This window comes from Ptiloglossa arizonensis, chromosome 8 (assembly GCF_051014685.1).
Source record: "Ptiloglossa arizonensis isolate GNS036 chromosome 8, iyPtiAriz1_principal, whole genome shotgun sequence".
Taxonomy (NCBI): domain Eukaryota; kingdom Metazoa; phylum Arthropoda; class Insecta; order Hymenoptera; family Colletidae; genus Ptiloglossa; species Ptiloglossa arizonensis.
In genome coordinates, this window is record NC_135055.1 from 14193394 (window position 1) to 14217728 (window position 24335).

The 24335-nt window shown below is 37.6% G+C and overlaps 1 protein-coding gene and 1 long non-coding RNA gene across 5 annotated transcripts in view; one reads left to right on the top strand and one right to left on the bottom strand.

Annotated features, from left to right (window-relative positions):
• The window catches only part of LOC143150764 (uncharacterized), a 229313-nt gene that overhangs the window by 134137 nt on the left and 70841 nt on the right, over positions 1 to 24335 (top strand). For all 4 annotated transcript variants that reach the window (XR_012993174.1, XR_012993176.1, XR_012993175.1 and 1 more), the window contains one exon: positions 6804 to 6880. This is a non-coding gene — a long non-coding RNA (uncharacterized LOC143150764). The remainder of the gene's footprint in view (positions 1 to 6803; positions 6881 to 24335) is intronic.
• Positions 1 to 24335, bottom strand: part of Task6 (TWIK-related acid-sensitive K[+] channel 6) — a 201550-nt gene that overhangs the window by 123639 nt on the left and 53576 nt on the right. The gene's annotated exons all lie outside the window — the stretch shown is intronic.

Sequence of the window (24335 nt, forward strand, 5' to 3'; positions counted from 1 at the left end):
AGCAGTTTTTAAATTAAGAAATAATTTATCTCTCCAAACCACAACCGTGAATCTCCTTCTGTATTCTCATCTAGTGAATTTTCAACCTAGCAAGTTTCTAAATTAGGAAATAATTTCCCAACGCTTCCATTACACCGTTTGCAGAAGTATTCAGAATTAAGATTTTGGCAGACTATTTGCAGATTAAACTGCTAAATTAATCATACAATTAATTAATCATACTGCACATAGGTAATTTTCCTTTTCAAAGAAACGCTACGATGGTTGTTGGTAAGAGTAAAAGTAATTCAACCGAGGAATATTCCAAGTATATTAATAAGATACAAAGAGAATAACAATTTAACTTCTACTTGCCTCTTTTCCATACAAAAACATAAATATAATTCTCTGCATCGAAAATGGTCAAAAAAAGAAACAATTCAAAACATTGTACAAGGTATCCCCTTCCATATTATATTTTCGTTGCAATTAATAAACCACGTATAGACCTATATCTCATTTCAACAATCGCAACACTCATCCAAATATTCTACAAAAACCCAAAGAACACCCTCTATAATAAATTGCTTGATAGACGAAAAAAAAAAGAAACTCCTTCGTAATACCTCGAGCATTAACACTGACGACACTGATACAATAATTCCTCTCAGAACCTGTTCGACACATCGAGGGCCAAATAATTCTACACTTCCTTCCATCTACAAAAAACCTAAGGGACACCCTGTATAATAAATTGCTCAACAGACGAAAAGAAGCAGCCCCTTTTAACCCCTCGAGCATTAACCCTTACGATATTAATACAATAACAATTCCCGTCGCAGCCTCGTCCCGTTTCTTCGTTGCTGGAAATTCATTTTGCAAACAATAGGAAACTACGCAACCTAAAATTCCCCCTTGACGCGCCATTTTCCCAAACTTGTAATTCACGGATCCCCCCACCACGATTTATCTCCCTCCAATGCCACACGTTCGTTCACCGGGCGGAGGGGGAGGGGTAGAATTCATTTTTCCGACTCCATGGTAAAAAGATATATAGTACAGTAACGTAGCAGTCGGTGCGTTAATTATGTTTATACGTCTATCTCGGGCTGGAAGGGCCCCCCTCCCCTACCCCCTATCCCCCCTGTTTGACGCGTGCGTAGACCAACCACGTGCCTCGCGTTCCAGCATCGACCAGCAGGCTTCGTTTCGCGTAAATGACAAGGGGGAGGCCACCCAGGCAAGAATATGAACACCATCGAAAAGGGAGCCCGGAGGTGGACAGGGTCGACGGATCCCGGAGAAAGAGAGAGAGTTATGCTCTGGAACACAAACACGGTGAGTTTCGTGACAATGGCCACTAGGCCGGCGTCGTCAACCGCCCCCCAGCCCCCACCCCCTTCTCTCGTCCCTTCCGCGCCCTTCAGCGATTCTCGATTCCGGGGTTAGTTTCGTGCCGTTCGTCGAGTTCCCCTTTTCATAACCCATCCGCAGGAAGGAACAGCTCGAGGAGAAATTGAGAGAAACGCGACCAAAAGTTGAACAAATTTTCTCGCAGTTTCCACTCCGTTTCGAGGGGTTGGACGCCTGACACCCTTTATTCTCGGTTTGTTTCTGGAGAGTTGCTTTGTCATTATCGTCGCCGTTGGTATCAAACGACACAATCGGAGAGACATTGATTCGACGGTGACGGATCCCTGTCCCGTTCGAATGGAATTATTCGGTCATCGTTTCGGAACAATCATTACCGTTCCCGATACTTTTGTCCGAAACGTAACAGAATCTTTCGATGAGTTAACGAATTATTTCTTCGTTGTTTCTCGCGCGTGGAAAACAATTCCGGAGATGTCCGAGTGCCTCGTGTTTCCGTGTTCGTTACCGTTCGAGGCAATTCCCCGTGTCATTCGTGTAACAACTTTTCAAAGATAAAATCGAGGGATTTAATGTCCAAACGGACCGGTGAAATATTCCGAAAGCGTTCTTTCATCCGCGAGAACGATAACACTTCGTTCCCCCGAACGAGAACCGAAGTTATACTTTCCTTTTGCGATTAATTATTCGTACGAACGATGTTTCGTTCGTTCGAGACGAGCTCGGTTTAACACCGTCGACCCAGATAACGAGCTCGAACGTGAAGTTTCGAGAAACAGTCGAGACTCTGGAAACTCCTCGATAAAAGTCACTAAAGCGAGTCTAGTCGGACTTTTAACGAGGACGGTGGACAATTTTAGTTCGATTACGAATTTTTATTCTATACACAATGTTTCCCTTACGCGATTAAACGCGAAGAGTGACGTGCACGACCCCCTGAATTTTTATCGAGGCGAGAATCTGGACTTTTAACGAAGTTCTGTACCGTAATTATTTAAATTCGTCCCTTCGGCCAGCATTGCCGGGTTACGTTACGAATTACACGCGTTCACGATGTTTGTTCGTGAGACCCAGGTCCTCGAGAAAGATCTCTGCGACAAATCGGTGAAATCATCGAGTTCTTGGTCTTCGCCGTCTCCGCGGCTGGGGAAGAGGAGCGAATTTGTCAACTTCCTCGGAACAAAGTTCCAGTGACCGTGAAACAAACGAGACTGTCGTGAAAAATCTTTATGGTATCGCATCATTGCCCTCCCTAAGGCGTGTTGGGGGCTAGAGGGATTGATTCGGCGAACGGGAAACCGCTGGTTTCGTTTACATCGAAACGAGGGTGGAAACAAGCCTTCCACAGGATACCAGGATATCCTTTTTACTCTTCTCGGCATTTCCAAGCGTATCTACGGGAGGATTTTAAATCGTAGCAAACAATAGAACTCGACGATACGCATTAAGAAATCTACTTCCATTCGAAATTGATCGTTCCACGATAAATATCAAATAGGGGATGAAAATCGTGATACAGGGTAATACCAATTTCGAATATCTTAGATGCTAGAAATTGTTGTCTACCTTGAAATAACTTTTCGTATCTGCGGGGATTAAGGTGAATTATAATTTTAGCTTGTGTAAAATTAGTGTGTGTAAAAATCACGATGGGGGAATCACGAGAAACGTAAAGTTTAAATTCGACGTGAAATAAATGCAAAATTTATCTTTCTTCGCGAAACGAATAATCTTGCGTAAACAAATTCGCGAGCTGTTGTATAGGTTCAGCGGTGATGTATTGAAATAATATAAAAAAATAATACAAGGTATACTGAAAGCAATATCCGAACCCCTGACTTTGAACCTGCTGTGTATCAGTGTCTTATTTTTAGGACATGCCTATTCGATCGATGTTAAAATTGATTTCAGTATCGCGTAAATTTGATAAACGAACATTAATTCTGAAAAGAAAATAACTCGGTATTTAATGTGCTGGTGTGTGAAACAGAAATACGAAATTGTTTCGTTTCCTGTCTCTCTCGTTTCAAATATTTATTTAACGTAAAAATTGTAACAATGCGATACAAATCATACGCATAATAATAATCTGGAAGAATAATACTAATAAATGATCGTATTGATATATTTCTCTCTCCGTGGAGAGAAATGTATGCAACTTGTTCGAATGTTTATTCAAACAATTCTAAGACAACAATCGCAAAGATACGTAGTCTGCAAGCTCCACGATCGTACCATTCCAACTAAGATCCTTTTTCCAAGTAAGGAATTTCACCTCGCGAATAGTATCTTTGCATAAATGGAGAGCCTTTCCTTTCTGTACGTGGAATAGTTTCATTCTTTCGGTTCCACGTTTCTCGTGCTCTTTCCTTTTCATGTTTTCCATCGCTTACCTTCGAACGTTACAAGGAAAATAACAAGTTCGATCCAACACTCGTTTGAATAAACTCAACACTGTAAATACAGTATTCACGGCACACCGAACACCAAACATACGTGAATTATAAGTAAATGATCAACACCGTGGATTTAATCGTAATAAATTCATCGTTCGTTCACCAGTAATTAGAGTATCGCTAGTTGAACCGTCTCTTGAAAGCACTAGCAAGTTGAATAAATACTGAACGCTCGTTACGGATATTAAATTTTATATGCAACATTGTTTCGATCCCTCCTGTTTAATTCCCTTTCCGAAATTTCTTGAGATACCCAATGTTGAGATCTTAGGTACACAGACAGAATAATTCAAAGGAGAAGAACACTGTAATAATAACGACGTATATTTATACAGAATTAAACCAAGGTACACGCTAATAACTCTGAGCCTCTAATTAATGCTTTATACCCTCACGTAATAACACCTTGATTCTCTCAACTTGGTTCTGTGATCTCAACTCTCTTGATCCTCAGTCGAGTTGCATTTCTAAGCCCTCCTACACACATGTCACACATACGTGTCACGTGGCACCATACGTTCAGAATCTATTCACTCTTCTCTCGCGAGTACGATAGTCTTCGAGATCTTAAGGGGGTGCGAAAGAGAATGTTTAATGTGCTAAAACGTGAATAGCATTTCTTTCTTCCGATACGTAGAGTAGCGAAATTTAACAACCACGGGATCATATACTTATCTCGTTTTTAACGAATTACTGAATTTTCCTTACAAAATACTATACAAATTGGTTACCTGAATTATTGTCATTTTTTATTTTATAGCCAAAGTAACTTCTCGAAGTTACATATACATAATCACTTAAGTTCTTGCAATGAACGAATTTTCATACTTGTACACAATCGAGAATTAAACACTCTACTTTGAGACATTTAGATTTTGTTCCTATATATCCGAAAGGATTTACCGCGGCTCCGCGATAACCCCGCCTACACAACCCCCACTTTCTCTCTCCTACCAATCGCATTGTTGCGCTTCCCTCTCCACCGAACATCGACCAATCGCCTCAACACTTCTCAAAGTGTGCAAAACGTCGTGTCAAGGACACTATTAAATTATCATCGTTCAACATATCATTAAGAAAAATGATAATCGACTCGTCTCTGTTATCAAAATCAACGAAAACGATTGTGAAACGAATTCAATTGTGAAATAATACAAAACAAACGCAACGAATACGTTTCGTCTGCGAATCTTGGGAAGTTTCCTGTTTTCATAAGAGAATGCCTTGCGGAAAATTTGGAAATGGAAAAATACAACGAACAACGACGAATAAATAATCGTCGCGAGATACTTGACTGTTCTACGAATAAGTTCACCGCTCGAAATGGGAACGATAAGTAAAATGCTTTGGAAGGTACCATCAATTCTGGCAAAAAGTGTACGTATATTTTTGTCCAGGAATTGTCTGTACCAAAGAAAGAAAGAGTATTTACAGGAATGCGTAGGAACGAGGTATCGTTTACAAAAAACAAGCATCTCAATGGGCAGTGAGAAAAACGGGGAAGTAGACAATCGTGCGACCAGTGGGCGTAAATGCGAGTTCTTCCCATAATCATGCTGCCTTGAATGGTTTTTTCTCGGGCTAACCATCTTTCATCCCAACCATCCTTGATGCCGGAAGCATGTCGTCGTTCATAAGTTGGGGTCGCTACCTTAACTTTCACTTTACCGGGAACTTCTTCACATTTCACGCTGGGACACTTCTACGTTCTTCTCTTGGAAATAATTGATTCGGTATATTGCACTGTTTTTTTCCGGACGTTTGAAAACAAAGTGTACGTATAAAAGAAACACCGTACGATCGTTGAGAGCGCTGAAATTGAATTGCATTTACCCGCTGTGGAATTAAAGTTGATACAATGGAAGGAGAAAAAGAAACGAACACATAATTCAAAGAAAACTCGTCGCGGATGGTTATTACAATATCCAGTATCGGTGAACAATGTTTCTCAGCTGGTAAACCAAAAGAGTTGTTAATCTTAAATATGCTTGGATAATTTTCAATCATTTTTACAAATATTTTCTTCTTCTGTGCCGTATGTGTATGTACTGTTCGCGTGCGAGAAGATTGCATTTGAAGTTTTACACATCCTCTCTCCTGAGAAGATTGAAAGAAAACTCGTAAGAGACGATCATAGTATCCAGTATTAGCGAGAAATATTTCTGAACTAGTAAAATTAGATATTTTGTAAGATTCTCTCTTAATTAACAATAATTCAAAATATTTTTTTCTTATAATGCAAACATACGTAAAGTAAACTCGCGAAGAGATTACATATAGAGTTATGATATACTTTTTCACGCGCCTGACCCGCCATGACACCACTTGCAATCTCTTCGCACGCGTACTGTACATACACACGTTCCAGCAAAATTTGTTCGTTTCAATGATCGAAAGGTGATCCAAGGGATCTAGAAACACCTCTTAACGTAAAAAAAATTCAAAAATTCTTCCTCGTTGAAGTACTCCCTCGTAAGTTGTTAAGTAAATATCTGGCCATTCCAGACATAGAAACGAAACTGTTCGTTCACGGACACAGACGCGCCACTCTCGGTTTCTGTTACACCGAGGAAAAATAGTATCGATCACGGACCCGGTAATGAGATTACGGATTGACCTGCAGGGCCAACAAGATCACGGGAAGGAATTCCTTGTCCGCGACCAGTCGTCCTCGTATTTCCACATAATTGAGACGACTTTCTCGCTTCTCGTCGAAGGTCGTCGGTCCCTCCATTAAGCATTCGTCCTGGCGGTCGCGCAGAAACGAATCCGAAACGAATTTAGCGTCCCGTTTAGCGCTTTTAGAGCCGCTAAAGGCGCCACCCTCTTTAACCACGCGGCAGAACTTTAAAAGGTTCGTTGGTTAAAATTCACGAAGCCTGCTTAAGGCAGCCACGTAACTAGCCGGAGCTAAAGTGTGTTTGGATCTGACAAGCAGGAACGGGTAAACTTTCCTGCAATTTAAAATAATCGATTGATCGCTGGTCTTTGTTTCAGCGCGGAGGACGCGTGCAGAGCAGCGATGGGATCGTCGAGGATCGTCCATGGTGCACCCTTTGCAGATTTGTCCAGTGGTATGTTGAAAAAAACGAATTCGTATAAAATTAGAAAATTGTTTCTAAAAGTCGAGACAGACAACTAAGAATATTCGAACAGTGTAGACGATTTATTGGAAAAAGTTTGGTTGTAGGCTAGGAAATTTTGGTCTCGTGGTCTCAACGATAGTTGAGAAATGTGTTTGAATAGCATCGATCCGACGCGACTTAACATGAAATATATTCAATATTTTGTCTTTAACAATGGGAAAAACTTGTGGAAAGTATGCTCAAAAGAATTGACATCCAGAATTATTTACTACTGTTCCGATAAATATTCTTCTGGATATGTTTCTCATTTTTCTTACCAACCTAATAATTTAAGATGCATGCCAATATCTTTCCAAAGATTTACAATCAACGAAAAGTGTTTGAAAAGTGTTGAAAAATATTTGAGGAATTTTTCGAGACACTACAAGTTTTAAGCAAACAACAAATTTAAGTAACAAATATTTTGAAAAAACACTCTTACGTTAAACAATCGAGGTCACCTTGAATTTTTTTCGAGCAGGATCGTATGTTTCCCTTTCATCGTATTCTACATTTAGGGATACGAGGACAAATTCAAGGGCAAAACACGAAGTGAAATAGGAGGAGATACGCGTTTTGTAGAAGTGACAGATAACGGAAACTTTTTTCTTCCTTGAAACCCTCATAAAGAAGTAGTTCCATACTCGTGAGAGATAAAAAAAACTCAGAGAATGTACAAACCAAATCAAGCGACGTTTATCGAGTGTATTCAACATAAACGATTTGATACGATCATTTGAATTATTTCCGAATAATTTATTTGACTTTTGAGACACTCGTGTCTCCCAATTCACAAAACGATCGAAATGGTTTAAAATGCTAACACTTTGTAAATTATATATCAAATAATTTTTCCTGAGATCCATCTAAGAATTTTAATACCTTCGTATAATTTCTTAATTTTCCTTAACCGTTCAACGAAGTAATTTCACCATTCGTTAAGGAAATAAATCGTGTTCTCGTATTTTATACCCCACATATTTGACGTAAATATTCGAATCTTAAATACGTACGAGAATTCCACAAAACGATGGTATTCGTGTTAAATTTTCGGTTCGAGATTACGAAGCCGTGACTGACGAGACAAAGTGCGTGCATATCTTATACCCTGGCAGATAAGAACTACCGAGGGTGGATAAGAAATGGAATAATGAAATTTCCGTTTGTTTCCTGTCGTTATATTTATAGGGACGCGACTAGTTTATCTCAGAAAAGCACCAGGACTTGTATCTGTGCTATTTATAGCCAACATTGCTGCGATTGACTGAGATTGGCGGCCAAGAATTGGCTTAGAGCTAACAGAGATGTTACGACTTAACAGAGATCGACTGACTTCTTGGCGTTAGAGTATATGCTTATTTACATCTACGTGATCGAATCAACAGAATCATATACGTTCAAATACGTCCAATTTATCAATCTTTTCATTCACCTTCTTCAGAAGTGTCAATATACCATATAAGAAACACAAGGTTTGCAAAATTGCCGAAAAATCTCCATTTACCGAATTACTAAAACCGTAATTAAATTTTTAAAAGTACTTTGCATTCGGAATGAAACGTTCCTCGTGACTGTTTCCTCTTCTTTGTACAATATACGTTGTGTCTTGTTTATACGGATGTTTGTGAAAATGGACTCGGGATATCGACAGTGCATCGGTGGATTTTATTATTCGTCATTTTCGATATGCAATATTTATTTCGCTGGAACAAGTTGGGAAACGAAAATTTGGAAAGTCATTTCACACGTCACGAACCAGACATCGAATTTTCTCATGTTTGGAAATTGTACACGTAATGCACGAGTCGCAAACTGCTTTTACGAAGTTTCCACGCGTAGCTAGTGCGTGGAACTAACTTCGTGCGAGCGAGCGGAAGTAGAACAAAGGTTTTTCTATAAACGTAATCGACGAACGGAACAACTTTGTTCTTTTTAATAACACGATCGAGAAATCGACCGTTTAACGTTCGCCTCGATCCGAACAATTTAATCCACCGTAGATACGGGATGGTTTATTCCGGATGTACCATTTTCTTAAATTTATGCATAGTTACATTTTCTTCGATATGTATATCGGAAGGGTGGCGTGCTTTTGAAATCAGACTAGCATCGATTCTCAAACCGTTCGTTTTTACTAGCCACTGGTATCTCCCTTTTACATATATATGTAACATAATATTTTCCCTGAAAATGGTTAGTGCTCCCTGGATCACCTCCAAAAGTGATACCAATGAATCGAGAAGTGGCGAAATCTCTTTGAATTTGTCATGCATCGACTAGAACGAGCAATCAGAAATTGATTTCGAATTGAACTACATTTTTTCTACAATCCATGTCTCTTTATGAAATAAGATTTCACTGCTCGGGAATTTGTGCGGTGTTTCAAGATTTACCAACGTGCTCGTTAACACGTGAAATGTGTCTTATTTTATCGCGAAAAAACGGAATTTAGAACTTCATTTTTTTTAATTCCCTCCAAATTTTTACTTCATTTCGAATAGGTGAAAATCAGCGACGATGTAATGGTATCGACCACGAGACATAAAGATTACTTACAACCTCGGTTTCCCCTATTACTATATTTCTCATTTCTCCCCTATTTAATATTATTGCTTCTATACCTTCTGAAAAATTGTTACACTTCGTACCAAATTTCGTGTCTGCGCCAATAACCTACTCTCTCGTTATTGTCATATTTGTTTCTCAAAGTGGAAAAAGAGAAACGTCTTTTTAAATTTCCTAGTTAATTTTCTTCTAAACAACTATTCAATTCTACATTTTATATTCTAAAAACTACGTGTCGATTGAAATATAAAACAGATAGTTCAGACTGACGAATAGTCGTTCTTATTATTATTTTGGTACATCATTTAATTCGTACGAATACTGCAATGCATCACTTAATTCGTACGAATAGTTTAAGGCATCACTTAACTCGTACGAATAGTCAGTCGAATACATTGCGTAATTCGTAGAAATAGTCAGTTGAATACATTGCATAATTCGTACAAATAGTCCAATGCATCACTTAATTCGTACGATTAGTCAAATGCATCGCTTAATTCCTACGAATAATCCAATGCATCGCTTAATTCATACGAATAGTCAAATGCATCGCTTAATTCCTACGAATAATCCAATGCATCGTTTAATTTACACAAATAGTCCAATGCATAGTTTATTTCATACGAATGGTCCGATACAGCACTTAACTCGTACGAATATTCAGTCGAATACATTACGTAATTCGTATAAGTAGTCACTAGAACGCACCGCTCAATTCGTATGAATAAAATAACTTTTGAATACCGAAACACCGATTCGTCGTGTACGTGGATTCGTAGCCAGACCTAAAATGCCCTCGAGTCCCTAATTCGCGTCGCAACGATGGCGTATAATATTTCTTATTTGCTAAATGATCGAGCCTCGCGAACATTCACGGTGGACGAGAGGGTATCAATTCGTGAGAGGGGTGAGGGGAGTATAAGATCGAGGCGAAAATTGGCCGGGCATCTCTCGGTGGTGGTTCGTTTTGACGATCGCGACGGAAGGAAGGGTGCCGGACAAGTTACGAGGAGGAGGTTCGATGTCTTCTCGTTTCTGCACGGTCGTAACCGCGACCTTAGCTTTCCTTCGGTATTGGTCGGTTGTGTGCCCGGGTCGATATCGGGCCGCAGGGAAGAGCCCAGCATCCACACGAGCGCCATTCGGCCTCCTACTCTTTTCCACGTGGCCCTCCTCCACCTACCCCTCTGTCGTTTCGTCCCTTTTTCCGTCCCCCTAACCTTACGAGGCTTGAAAGCTGCGAGGAAAAGACGGCTCCGCGCCCTACTCTCGCTCGAGTGTTCCTCTTTGAGAGAAAGGACGCGAGCGTGGCTCGTAACGTGGTCACCTGACATTTGCGCCGACAGGAAACTCCGAACTGGCAAACTCCAGCCCATACCGTCGGAACGAACTACCAGAACCCACTTCGATCCATCGGCGTCGAATGCCTTTCGTTTAACCCTCTTCTCGGGGTCTAGAGCGACCCCCGCGTATCTCGAACTTTTCACCGATTAACCCCGGAGCAACCGGCCTGAAACTTATAACCCGGTTTGGTGAACCCTCCTACAAACTGAGAGTAATTTTTTTTTCAATATTCGTTTCCCTTTCTTCGCGCCGTTGGAATTTTTTTTAACATCGTAGAGGTCGCTCGAACGCGACGCGAAAACGGGTGGAACGCATCGCGCATAATTACCAGTGGTTTTACCCCTCGTTTTGCGGTAGAACGTTATCCATCTATTAACAGTGCACCTGTTCATATTTGTTCGGTTCACGGACAGGTTTCTCCTATTACGAAATTATGGTCGCGCCCCGATAAAGCAGATGAAACGGGCTCTCGATTGATACGTAATAGCTCTCCACTCGATATAAAGGTGTGTAAAATAATTGAGGCAAAATATGTGGAAATTTACCGAATACGGTTGCATTTAATGCGACGAGGTCTAATAAGCGTGACGTGTGTGTACAGTTGTGCAACATTGTCGTAAGGACTTTCAATAGGTTCCTCGTGGAATGCATTCGTACAAAGCATTCGTACACTTTCTGTAAAATATGTAGAATTAACGCGACAATTATATACTACTTAAAATATATAATAGCATGTGCAAGTAGCAGAGCCGAGTAATATCTGGCAATAGTTTCTTCGTTTCATAGTAAATATAAAAAGACTTGTCTCACGGTACAGAATCGAGTAAATGGAAAATTTCAACAATTCGAACAGTTTGACCAATTAAAAATACGAAATCGACTACAGGACGTGTTTTTGAACACATCGATAATTTGGATATTTTATTCACTGGAAGGAGCACTCGCTGTAAATATCAATATTATTCTTTAAAATATGTACGTATATTTGTATAAATAGCTTATATTGCGACTGTGCATCATAATCGGTCCAATAATATCTGAACTTGTTCAATAATCGTATTACGTTATTATACGTAAGCTTATTCTTTGATCGAAAATATTAATACGCTCTTATCGTATTATGTTATATTTTTTATAAATCTTTCTATTTAAAGAAGAAGGTTCTTTCAACGGACAAAAACGTGATCGATGCAAAATTATAATCAACGCTCAAAAAATTATCAAAACGATATTATTTTAAGAACTATACGCGTACATTTAAAATTGTACGGTTAAAATTCTACTTCGAAATTTGAAAAAATAACAAAGTTGTGTAATATTTTCGGGTGCACGAATATCTATTTTTTTTTTCATCGAAAGAACATCCGTTCACGCGGAACAAATATTTTAGAAAATATCGAAGAATATTTTTTTGTTTTTTTTTATTATTCTTCTCTACCAGCGTTCCACGATATTTGAAAATTTATATAATAAAGTTCTATCTCGAGGCCGGCTATGACGCGAACAAAAACATATTGTATCGTTCGGAGAAGAAAAAAACGATAATCTTGATGTCTCGTAACAAACGACATCGAGAACAAATTTGTTCTTATCATCGGGCTCAACCCCTCTGTGCAACTTTTTTCTCGGTTGGTTTTTCGTACGATCGAAACGAGTAGAGATATTCGGTTGCTCGTGTTAAGCGCGACACCCTCTATGTAGGCTGAAAAGATCGGGAAAAACAAAAGCTTCTCGATACAACGTTAATTCGGTGTACCATCGAGTTCTATTCGTTATAAGTTCGACGGTATACATTTATCGAATATTTGACACGATTTCCGTCACCTCCAGTTGGAAATAGATCGACCTTCTAATTTTCTAAATTAGGTGAGCGAAGGTGAGGATAACTGACGCGCTCTACTGTAATGTTAAAACACTTTGTGAGAAGGTTCGCGTACGGATCACAGCGTGAATATGTGACATTTACACCGGCCTTGCCGGACAGGACTCGAGTGAATGAAATTACGCAACTTACAAGCAGAGGTTACAGTATTAATAATTATTCTCCGGCGTCAGTATCGCCCCATGGTGTCGCTGGATCGATCCGAATTCAATATGGAAGCCGGCAAACTTTATTCCGATTTAACAACAAAATTACTTTATTTAGTTTGAAAGATAACGAGTGATCGTGAAAATTTCCAACACGGACTAGATTTAACCATGCAATTTCTTCGTTGTTTATAAAATTTCGTATTCAAAAGGGGACGTCTATGTACAAACGTCTATGCTTACAAATATACGACCGGACTGTTCACACGGTGTATAACGAATTCACACCGGAATTTAATATCAGCTTGAAACTGATATTTCTGTTCGTTCTTTCGTTTGTCTCTCGATTTTATTTCCTCGCATTTTTAGGAACGACCAAGACTCCATGCGGAGAGAAATTTTGTTTCGACGCGATGCATGCTCCCGTTTGATGACTTTCCTTTTGACGGAGAGATTCGAATGATTTCTATGCGCAACTCCGACACGTTGTAAATTTAATACGATAGAATCTCGCGAATGTCACGTACGAGTACTTAACAGTGACCAATTAGTGTTCTGAAGGGCACTGATGACTAGTAACGCTTAATTAAAATTTCAGTCGTCGCGTTTATATCATTCGGAGTCAAGATAATTTGAAACGAGGATCTTCGTGCTTTAACCATCAAATTTAGATGAAAAGTTGGGGAGGTCACGATGAACTCAACACGAAAGTGCAAGTAAAGTGAAGGTTTCGATTTTCTTTTCTCCGCTATATTTTCTATTCCGTAATATATTCTTTATTCTCTGTTCTTTGCTATATTTCCTATTCACTGCTATATTTTCTATTTTCTGCTATGTTTTCTGTTCTCTGCTTTATTTTCTATTCTCTGCTATATATTTTGTTCTCCACTATATTTTCTATTCTCTACTATATTTTCTATTCTCTGCTATATATTTTGTTCTCCACTATATTTTCTATTCTCTACTATATTTTCTATTCTCTACTATATTTTCTATTCTCTGCTATATATTTTGTTCTCCACTATATTTTCTATTCTCTGCTATATATTTTGTTCTCCACTATATTTTCTATTCCCTGCTATATATTTTGTTCTCCACTATATTTTCTATTCCCTGCTATATATTTTGTTCTCCACTATATTTTCTATTCTCTGCTATATATTTTGTTCTCCACTATATTTTCTATTCTCTGCTATACATTTTGTTCTCCACTATATTTTCTATTCTCTGCTCCATATTTTATTCTCTGCTATACAGTTTGTTCCCTACAATATTTTCTATTCTCTGCTATACAGTTTGTTCTCTACAATATTTTCTATTCTCTGCTATACAGTATGTTCTCTACAATATTTTCAATTCTCTGCTATATTTTCTATTCCCCGCCCTTTCTCTGTTTTTAAACGACTGAATTAATGAACCTTGCCCGAGCAAATTAGCGACTCGCCGTAAAGATTAAAAACTATCATGGAAACGTTGGAGTTTCGGGTCGGTTCGCCGCGAATTAATTCGCGGTATCATATTGTAAACTTTGTACAAGTTCCCGTTCCACACGGTGCATTTTGTGTACCGCGTTTTCACCGCTAGATCGGCCCAGGACATTTTTAACGGCGTTCTCGCCGGTGTACGGAAAAAAAAATTTTCATTACTGTTCCGGTTACGCTCGCATTTATACATCATGGTTTTCGGATGGCTGCGCACAAAGTGGGTTGTTCGGTCTAACTCCTATTCCGGTAATTAATTTCTCGACGATTAAGTAACGCCAGGGGTCGTTCAATCTAGCTTCTCGAGTTTCACCGCTATTTCGAGACTTTAATTTATCATCGCCGAGTCGTTTGATGTTTTATGACAAAAAGCTTTGTCAACCGAACCGGAATGGAGAGATATACCGTTCCACTTACCAGAGCAATGATTTATTTCGGTCGTAGCTCCATATATTTTGACACGAAACTGTCATTCCTTGTTAATCAATCCCCTGTCCCCTCCTCGTCACGTTACCCCGATCGATAACCCACCGAAATTCGTTCGTGTCCGCAATTTTCGATCGCGTGCCCCGTGTGTTTAATTCTGTCCCATCGTTTACGCGTACCTCTTACCTACGTAACGTAAAACGATTTCCGCGAGAGTACCAATATCTTTCGGTACTCGTACACTTTCCTGCGACCCGTTTCTCTCGCAAGGGGAACTATTTTTATTCCGTAAAAAAAGGAGTACCATCGAGCTGTAGTACCCTAAAGCGATTGTTCCTGAACGTTTCAATCGTAAAACAATTCCTACTTTCCCTACTAACGCGATGTTAACACGCAACGACGATTAGGAATAAAAGCGAATGTAACACGGAGGTCACCTTTTCGGAAATCATTCGCAACTTGAAATTTCTAGTTTGAACCTCGATTAAAATATCCGAGTGGAAATAAATAACATAGAATACAATCGACTGTACACGTTTCTATTTAAATATTGTCAACTACAGAAAGATGAATTAGTTAACGATGTTTAGGAATTCTATTTCAAAAGCGGAGACACCACGAAAGTCACCTATTTAGAAATTGTTGGAAACTGAAACCTCTCCCTGGACCTCGATTAAAATATCCGAGTGGAAATAAATAACATAGAATACAATCGACTGTACACGTTTCTACTTAAATATTGTCAAGTACAGAAAGATGAATTAGTTAACGATGTTTAGGAATTCTATTTCAAAAGCGGAGACACCACGAAAGTCACCTATTTAGAAATCGTTGGAAACTGAAACCTCTCCCTGGCCCTCGATTAAAATATCCGTGTGGAAATAAATAGCTTTGGATAGGTAAAAATTGATTTTTCGAGAATCATCCATACAGAATACGATCGACCGTATAAATGTCTATTTAAATATAGTCGAGTGCCCGGAAATAAATTAGTCTCCTCGTGTTAAAAAAGCAGAACGTTTAACCTACATACGTGTACAACATTGTTCCGCGAACCGTAAGAAATTGAATCAGGTTCGAAAACTGTCCGATTGAATCCGACACTTCGCGCTTAATTTCACATCTATGTTTTGTATTCCTTATACGTCAACGCGTTCACATCATTCGCATCCGGTTCTGCAAATACAACGTATCGATCGAAACCTATCGTTGACCTTTTTCTATGACATTAAAGTCGAAGCGTGGTCTCCGAGAACGTGGAAGAAAAAATATCGGCGATCTCGGGCGTCAAGTAGACGTCGATTCTACTGCTAAAATAGACTACCTTGGTTTCTCGGCCAAGTCAGTCTGCGTGAAAATTAAGCGTCGTCTGCACATGGACGAAACATCCACTTCGTTTCGAACACTTGGAAGGGAACTACCTAACCCGATTGAATTATCGTGCCTCGAGATGAAGTATCGTATCGATACTTAACATTTACATTCGTAACTCAACTGAGACGAAACAAACGCAGGTAACACAAGCCCGAACTTACAATTGTCGATTGTTCAATGTTAGAAATTTTGTACGGTTAGAATCGATCAATTTTCCAATTAATAAATTTTCCATATTCCGAGAGAATAGAATATAACGAGTACACCGACAGTGGTAATAATTGGACCGAAACAATGATTTGTAAACGAAAATAATTGGACATTTTGAAAAATAACTTTACCTCTTAATTATCGGGAAAGTAATTTTTCCAACGGTTTCATCGAGAAATCGACGATGTTCGTTCGATTCGCTAACGGTACCAGTTTTAATTGAGACCGCAGAATTCGAGAAAAGAGTTAAAGGATTCGGTTTTCGAAAAACAAAAATCGCCAGATCCGCCACGTGAAAAATAATTAAAAACATTCCAACGGTTATTTCGTTAGAAGTCCGTTCCAAGTTATTCGAATAATCTTCAATCCTGATTATCGACTATGTCGTTGTTGAGATTCGATGCTACAGGATGTGTCAACAAGCACGTATTGCTAATACCAATGATAACTTACTTCGATATCTCTCCGATATCTCGATACAATGCCTAGAAATTGATATATATCTGTATTCAGGAGTACGTCATTGTATTGGTACTATCATTAGTGGAAATAATGAGTAACGGTGTATTTGACGGACTAACAAAAGAAGAACTCGACCACCCATTTCTTTGATATTCACATGCTTTTGTACAATAACAAAATATAAGTCCCTCTTGGAATGTATGGAACATTAGATATACGGATACTCGATAATTTTGAAGTTACGCGTAATTGAAATTCGACATATCTAGGATCGTACGATGTGTATATTAATTAACCAATTGTCGCAAATGTAAAATCAAATTTCCACAAAAATTCCACGGAAATCAGTATTAAAAATAATGAAAGAAAAAGTAACACAACCACGAGACTTTATACTGCTTGCAGTACTTACCATTTGAATATTTGCAATGGTTATCAGTCTTCTATGATACTGCAAAAGCACGTTAAAAATTAAGGGTCCCTCCTTTATAAATTTCTCCGATTTAGATCCATCTTGCAAAGCTCGACACTAACCGAAAGTCCACAAAGTGCATAGTAAATTTCAAAGTCCTCCGGCATATAAACGACTCGGCTCTAAAATACGTCAAGTGAATTCTGAATCGCAAAAATAGTGAGGAAGTCACGTTCCTATCGTGCACGCGGTCCATTCTGAAAACCTCGAAGCCAGCAACGTATTCACCTATGGTCCACCACGTGCTAAGTAGATTTCTGATGGACCGAAAAGTGCCAAAGCAACGGAGCACACGAATCCTGAATCTCGAAAACAGAGGGGAAGTCACGTTCGTATAGCAAACTCACCTCGTGTTACAACACTAGAAATATATTTATAAGTTTTGAGTACGTTTTTGAATTTTCAAAAATAAAAAAAGACTAAATTGTATTTTGTGCAGAAATTCAAAATCTTGAAAATAATGACTGAGTTCTTATCGTGAACCCAGTCCATCCTAGAAGCCTCAACAGTAAGAATACATCCATAAGTTTTGAGTACATTTTTGAGTTTTCCAAAATAAAAAAAACACTAAATTGTATGGTGTCGCAGAAATTATGTATCTTGAAAATAATGAGTAAGTCACGTTTCTATCATGAACCCAGTCCATTCTAGAAACATCAACACTAAGAATACATCGACAAGTTTTAAATATATTTTTTCAGTTTTTCGAAACAAAAAGTACTAAATTGTATAGTGTCGTAGAAATTCTAAATCTTGAAAATATTGAAAAAGTCACGTTCGTCTCGCAAATCTGGTCCATTTTGGGCACCGCGACACCAGCAACACATTTGTCTATGGAACACCGGAAAAATGAATAAATTGAAGAATACGTCGAACGAATTTTAAATCTCGAAAACAGCGACAAGGTCGCGTTCCTATCGTAAACCGAGTCCATCCAGTAAATCTCGCGACACATTCGTCTACGGTGCACCGCGAGATCGAATAAATTCTAAAATACGTCAAATGAATGTTGAATCTCTGAAACAGTGACTGGGTCACGTTTCTGTCGTGCACCCGGTCCATTCTGGAAACCTTGATATCGGTAACATATTCATTTACGGCCCACCAAGTGCTAAGTAGATTTCAGAGTTTTCCGTGTATATAGACAACTGGACTGAAAAGTAGCAAAGCAACCGAGCACACGAATTCTGAATCTCGAAAACAGAGAGGAAGTCACGTTCGTATCACGAACTTGCCCCGTCCTACAAACCTCGACAATAGAAATACATCTACGAGTTTTAAACGCGTTTCAACATTTTTCAAACCGCAAAATTGTTTAGCATCGAAACAAACACTCTGAACCCCAAAAATAGCGACCAAGTCACGTTCCTATTACGAATCGAAACCATCGTGCAAATATTGACGCCACGCGTCATAAATAAATAATGAATTGTAAAATGTATGAAACGAATTCAAATTCTCAAAAATAATTAAAAAGTCAGATTCCTGGAAACGGTTAAATCTCAACGCTAGGAATAGAAATCATAAGTTCGAATCCCTTTTGAAGATTCTCCAATGCGAAAACAATTGTACAGCGTCGCGCGAATATTAAATTTCGAAAATAGTGACAAGGAGTCGTTTCTTTCTGTTACGAGTGGGAAAATTGTTACCCTAGCGATAGATTCGCCACGATTCGTCAAACGTTGAGCAAACTAGAGAGTTTTCCTCGTAGATTGACGACTGGACTGAAAAGTGTCGAAGCAACGGGACACGTGAATTCTGATTCACGAAAATCAGAAGGGAGTCACGTTCGTATCGCGAAACCGTTTCGTGCTACAAACCTCAATACCAGCAATACGTTCATCGACAGGTAGCCGGCAGTCTGTTGCATCGATCCGAGCTAATGTACTCCAAACAGCCTAGCTTAATGACTCGCGATCCTGAAAAATGGTGGCGGCGCGACGTCGCGAGCTCGTTTAAAAACTATCGGAAAGCGATCGGTTTCCTCGTGGCGCGCGATTCGATTTCCCGTACAGGAGCGCCAAAATCGACGAATTTTTACTCCCGACGATTCCACGACGTCTATCGATCCGTATTCGCTCGCTTTCGAGAACACGTCCGTCGGGGGTGATTTTACTATTTTTTTTCTCTCTCTCTCACCCCTCGCCTCGCTGGAAAATCGACCACGTGGACGAAATGAATTCGAGAGGGTAGAGAAAGAACTCGCGACGGAAGCACTGTTCTCGATCAGCTTCCGGATGCTTTCGTTGATCAAATCGGTGGTTTGCAAATTTTTTTTGGGAGGGGGAGTCAACCTCCTTCGCGAACGCCGTATTAATTTTGTACGATTTACCCCAGCTGAGGGAATGAATTTCTTTGTCTTTTAATTATTGTACGTAGAGTTTTAGAAACATTGTTTTCCACTCGAATAATTTGAGGAATATAGTTCGCTCGAATAATTTTCAACGTATTGTGAGTTTAGAAATATTTTTTACTCGAATAATTTTGGAAATATTGTCGTTCACTTCGATAATTTTAGAAATATTGTCGTTCACTTCAATAATTTTACAAGTATTATTTACTTAGATAATGTTTGAAATATTATCGTTTACGAATAATTTTTGAAATATCATTATTTACACGAAATATTTACCAATATTTGCATCACCGATGACCCCCATGATGATCACGATGATCCCCTAACGTATTGAGAAAAAAAATCTTGCACCTGAGAATTTATAAAAATCCTGCAACCCTCTATTTGAATTGTTTCGAGATTGAATTGATCGATGGAATTTTTCACGGCGATAAATCGAGTGTATCTTTTATTTTGAGAGTGACAGACAATTGGTCATCGTTTATTTATTTATTGTACCTGCAAGCACCGTGTATATTTTGATCGATTCAAAATCAAGTCGATCGTAGCCATTTTGATCGATTGAATTTTCGACGACGATAAATACAGTGCAATATTTAGTTTTAAACCGACAATTGCATCTAACAGTTTTCAAGACCGACAATTGGTCATCGTTTATTCATTATATGAATAAACATTATGTAGATTTTAATTAATTCAAAATTAAATTGATTTTATTCAATTCGATTCATTGTCTCTTTTACGGTGGAAATCCACTGTATTTTGTATTTTTAGATCGCTACTTAGTCATTGTTTGTTAATTATATCGACATACTTTTGAATTCATGTTTAAAAGTTTATCATTACTATCGCTCGATGCAATTTATGCACATAGGTACTCGTGAGACTGAGAGGATTGAACTCCTCTGCACGATTTTCGATTTTGCGATATATTTTTAAATCGAATCGCTGAGTCAAAGAATAATACAAGTCCTGAAACCACATTTTCAGATATTTAAAAAAACAACCTTGAAACTCGAGAGACTACGTAAGACACGAGTATAGAGTTCTTCTTCTGTATTGTCATTTTTTATCTCAACGTGTAGTTTTGTGCATTTTACATACAATTTCGAAATTATTTAAAAATGGCTAATTTTGAACTTGTTATTCGACTCATCGAAGACAGATATTTTGTATATTTTTCCTTGGTTTGAACACGACGCTTTTTAAACCTCACAAACGGTCACCGTGGGAGAATCTGAATGCGTGAAATGCAAACAATTTTGCATAGATAAATATTTATCGACTACTTCATTCGCATTTATTTATGCAACACGAGAAAATATTTAACAACAGTTAGTGATGAGTGTTCATTGATCCGTGTGTATTTATACATCAGTTTCCACACGACCCATGTTTATAAATATTATATGATAATGTGGCAAGCGGATGTATAAGAAGCCACGGGGAAAATTGAAAAACGAGATTATTTCAGAGTATTCGTTTATCGTTTGCTAATATCTGGAATACCATGAAAGTTTTCCAAACTTTAGTAAAAAGAACCGATACTAAAATAATAATTTGCTGCTACGTATTGCTTCGAAATATCCAAGAATAGGTGAATAATCATTAATAATGCATACAAAGAATTTACTTAATTAAATTTTGAATTTTTCTAAAAGGGACAGATACATAAAGAAACGAAGATGATGTATCCTCGTATTGGACAACACATAGCAAACTGATTTTTTATGGCAATATAAAATCGATAACCCTAGTATAGATTTCAAATTTTTATTCGTCTATTGTGAAATAATTAATTCCATAATTCAAATTCTAATTTTTTATCTAACGAGTAACCGGTACAAAGTCGTTTATCGTTTATTTCTTATTTGAAACTTTTTTCTGGTATAGAAGTATACGTATGTATATAGGAATTACGTCAAAAAGTATTTAATCGAAATACGTATGCGTACAAGAGGTGAAGCGTAGTTAAAAACGCTGTTATCGAACCCAATCACAAATTTCGTAAAATTGAAAATTTCTAATACCTTAATTTTTGTTAACAAGCATTCCCAACCGCGGTATAGAAGCAAGGCGAAAGAAAAACGTTTCCCACACTGACGTTTTTAACGATCATGCGGTCCAACGTAATTACGCTAATATTTGTTACAAACTGTCCTCGAGAATTTCACATAAAACCGTGGTAATTTCACGGGAGCTTATCTTCTTGTTTTTCAGTAATTACTGTTCCACGGAACACTGATCGATTGCACCTTGGGGGCCAATTACAATAGCCTATCGAATTCGGTGAGCCTACCGATGAATAAAAAGATCGACTCGCCCCAAAATCTGATAGAAGATAGTTGCTATTACGCTGATAAGCACCGAAATCGAAACTAACAATTATCGTAACAAATATAGTCCAGGCAAACGTGGTTTGCTTTCTATAAATTTTTCAATTCTTCATTTTCGGTCCTCTTCGGTCTAGCAGTAATATATTTCTTTATATATATACAAAATAAAGAAATAATTGAATCAATAGTTGATATTTCAAATAGTTTATTCGATGTAAGAAGAATCGAATTGACTTAAATCGACCCTCCCTTAAAGAGGGTGCTCGCAATCGATAGCCTTGTGAGAGTATTAATTCTTCGAAATGGGATAAAATAATAAAATGTAAAGTGTAAAAATTGAATCGTCGAATCGTAAAATTTTCACTGTATCGGTACGGTAAAACGTGAAAATTAATATACGTTACAATTATACGGGATAATAGATACCGTAGGATAATAGAATTTTAACTGTGTAGCATAATAGAAACCGTAGTTTATCAAAATACGCATAGTGATTGCGCGGGAGAGTTCGGAAGATTGAAAATTATTATGCAATATTCCGTATTCTTCTTCGACATTGTCAAAGTATTCATCAATGCAAATCTGTATGCGTATGTATTTTGTTAAGCAATTATTAATTCTAGTAAAATTCTAGCTAGGATTAGAATACAAGAGAGTTATACTTAAATTTGTATTCTTTTCTCTTATTATAGTAAATAAAATTATTAAATTATTAGTAAATATAAAAATTATATGCTAGAAAATATTCCTATTCGTAAAATAGACTTTGCAAAGTAGATATTCTACCCGACACTTCGAACAGCTACCTTATTTACAACTAATTATTTCAGGAACACCACTTAATAATGTAAAGCTTTAATATAAACACCCTCGTAGTATCTTTAATAATAACACGAAAATGATGGAGTATTCTGTTAACATTTAAGGGAAATTAACGTCGCTTGTAAGATACCTTATCATTTAATTTTATTCCTCCGCTCTCCTTTAATTCACTTTGGAATATTCTCCCAGTGCATTTCCAGCGCATAGTGAAATTTTTCCCGCCATTTGATTGCATCATTATTTAAAAAGGAAACGTCCTTTGATACTCCTCGTTGTTTGTAATTATAAACACGAAACTCGTCGATTTGTTAGACTTCTCAGTTTGTTGGACTATCATTGAAAACCAAGAAAAAGTTTTTTAAGCTTCGTTCAGTAAATATTTCGCATAAAGGGTGAATTAACTCGATTTACTCGATTAAAGGGGTTAATGCAAGTGAAGTTTATAAACTGTTCCGAGAGAAATTTTTAACAAGTGACCACGTCGATTAACCATAAATGTTTCGAACTCGAAGAATCTCTCGGTTATTTACAACCGAGAAGGCTGTCAAACTTTCAACTGTCACGGTTGAAAAGCTGACGAATAATGCAGACGCTGTATCACGAAAAATAAATATTAGTCAAAAAGTTCGCGTTTTTGTAATAGCCGAACGTCTCATTTAAATTTAAAAATACAGAGAAACATATATAACTAAAAAGGTTCATAATGTTACCTAGAAAGTATTTTGTACTGTCATAAATATTCGTCTAGTCGCTAATGACCTCGGTAGTTGATGCAATTTTTAAAATTATTCGAAAAGAAAAGAAAATTTCCATAGACTAAATTTGAAATCGATTTCTTTTGTTATGGATCAATATACTTTGGTTCGTATCTTGTAGGACGTATTTGGATGAATTTATTCATTTTCGATGACAGGACTATAAAACGACCCTAAATTTCAAAAATTTCTCTAAAAATCATAAAATATTTATCGACAACCTCCAAACATTATCGTAGGCGACTAATAGCAAGGAAGCGTCTTGTAAAGATAAAAGGTGGTATAATATCATACAACATATATGCAGTACTAATTACCTTACACGGAGAGATTCCCAGGTGTAATACTGATTTTTTAATGGTACCTTGCACAGTAAAAGGGTTCGAGATACCGGAGGTAGTAATAATTATATACGATTTTACAAGCGGACGCAACAATTTTTGTACTTTACTTTTTATTTCCTCACGTTTTTTTTTTTTTTTTTGTTTAATTACACGAATATTTTACTATTCTTATTGAAATTTTAAACTGAACTTTTTCAACTTTTCAATTTACACTTACAGAAGTTTTCTTATTAAATTTGTATCATTAGATCAAACGTCGTGTTACCAACCATGCCTAAATTCGTCCTAATATCAACTATAAAGTGTAATACCATTAGGAAAAAATTAGGTGCCCTGATTAACTTTAGAAAAGGTAATTTTAAATAAAATACAATTTTTTTGCACCTTTGAAATTATCAAAATTTTATAAATACCTAATTTTGAGTAAAA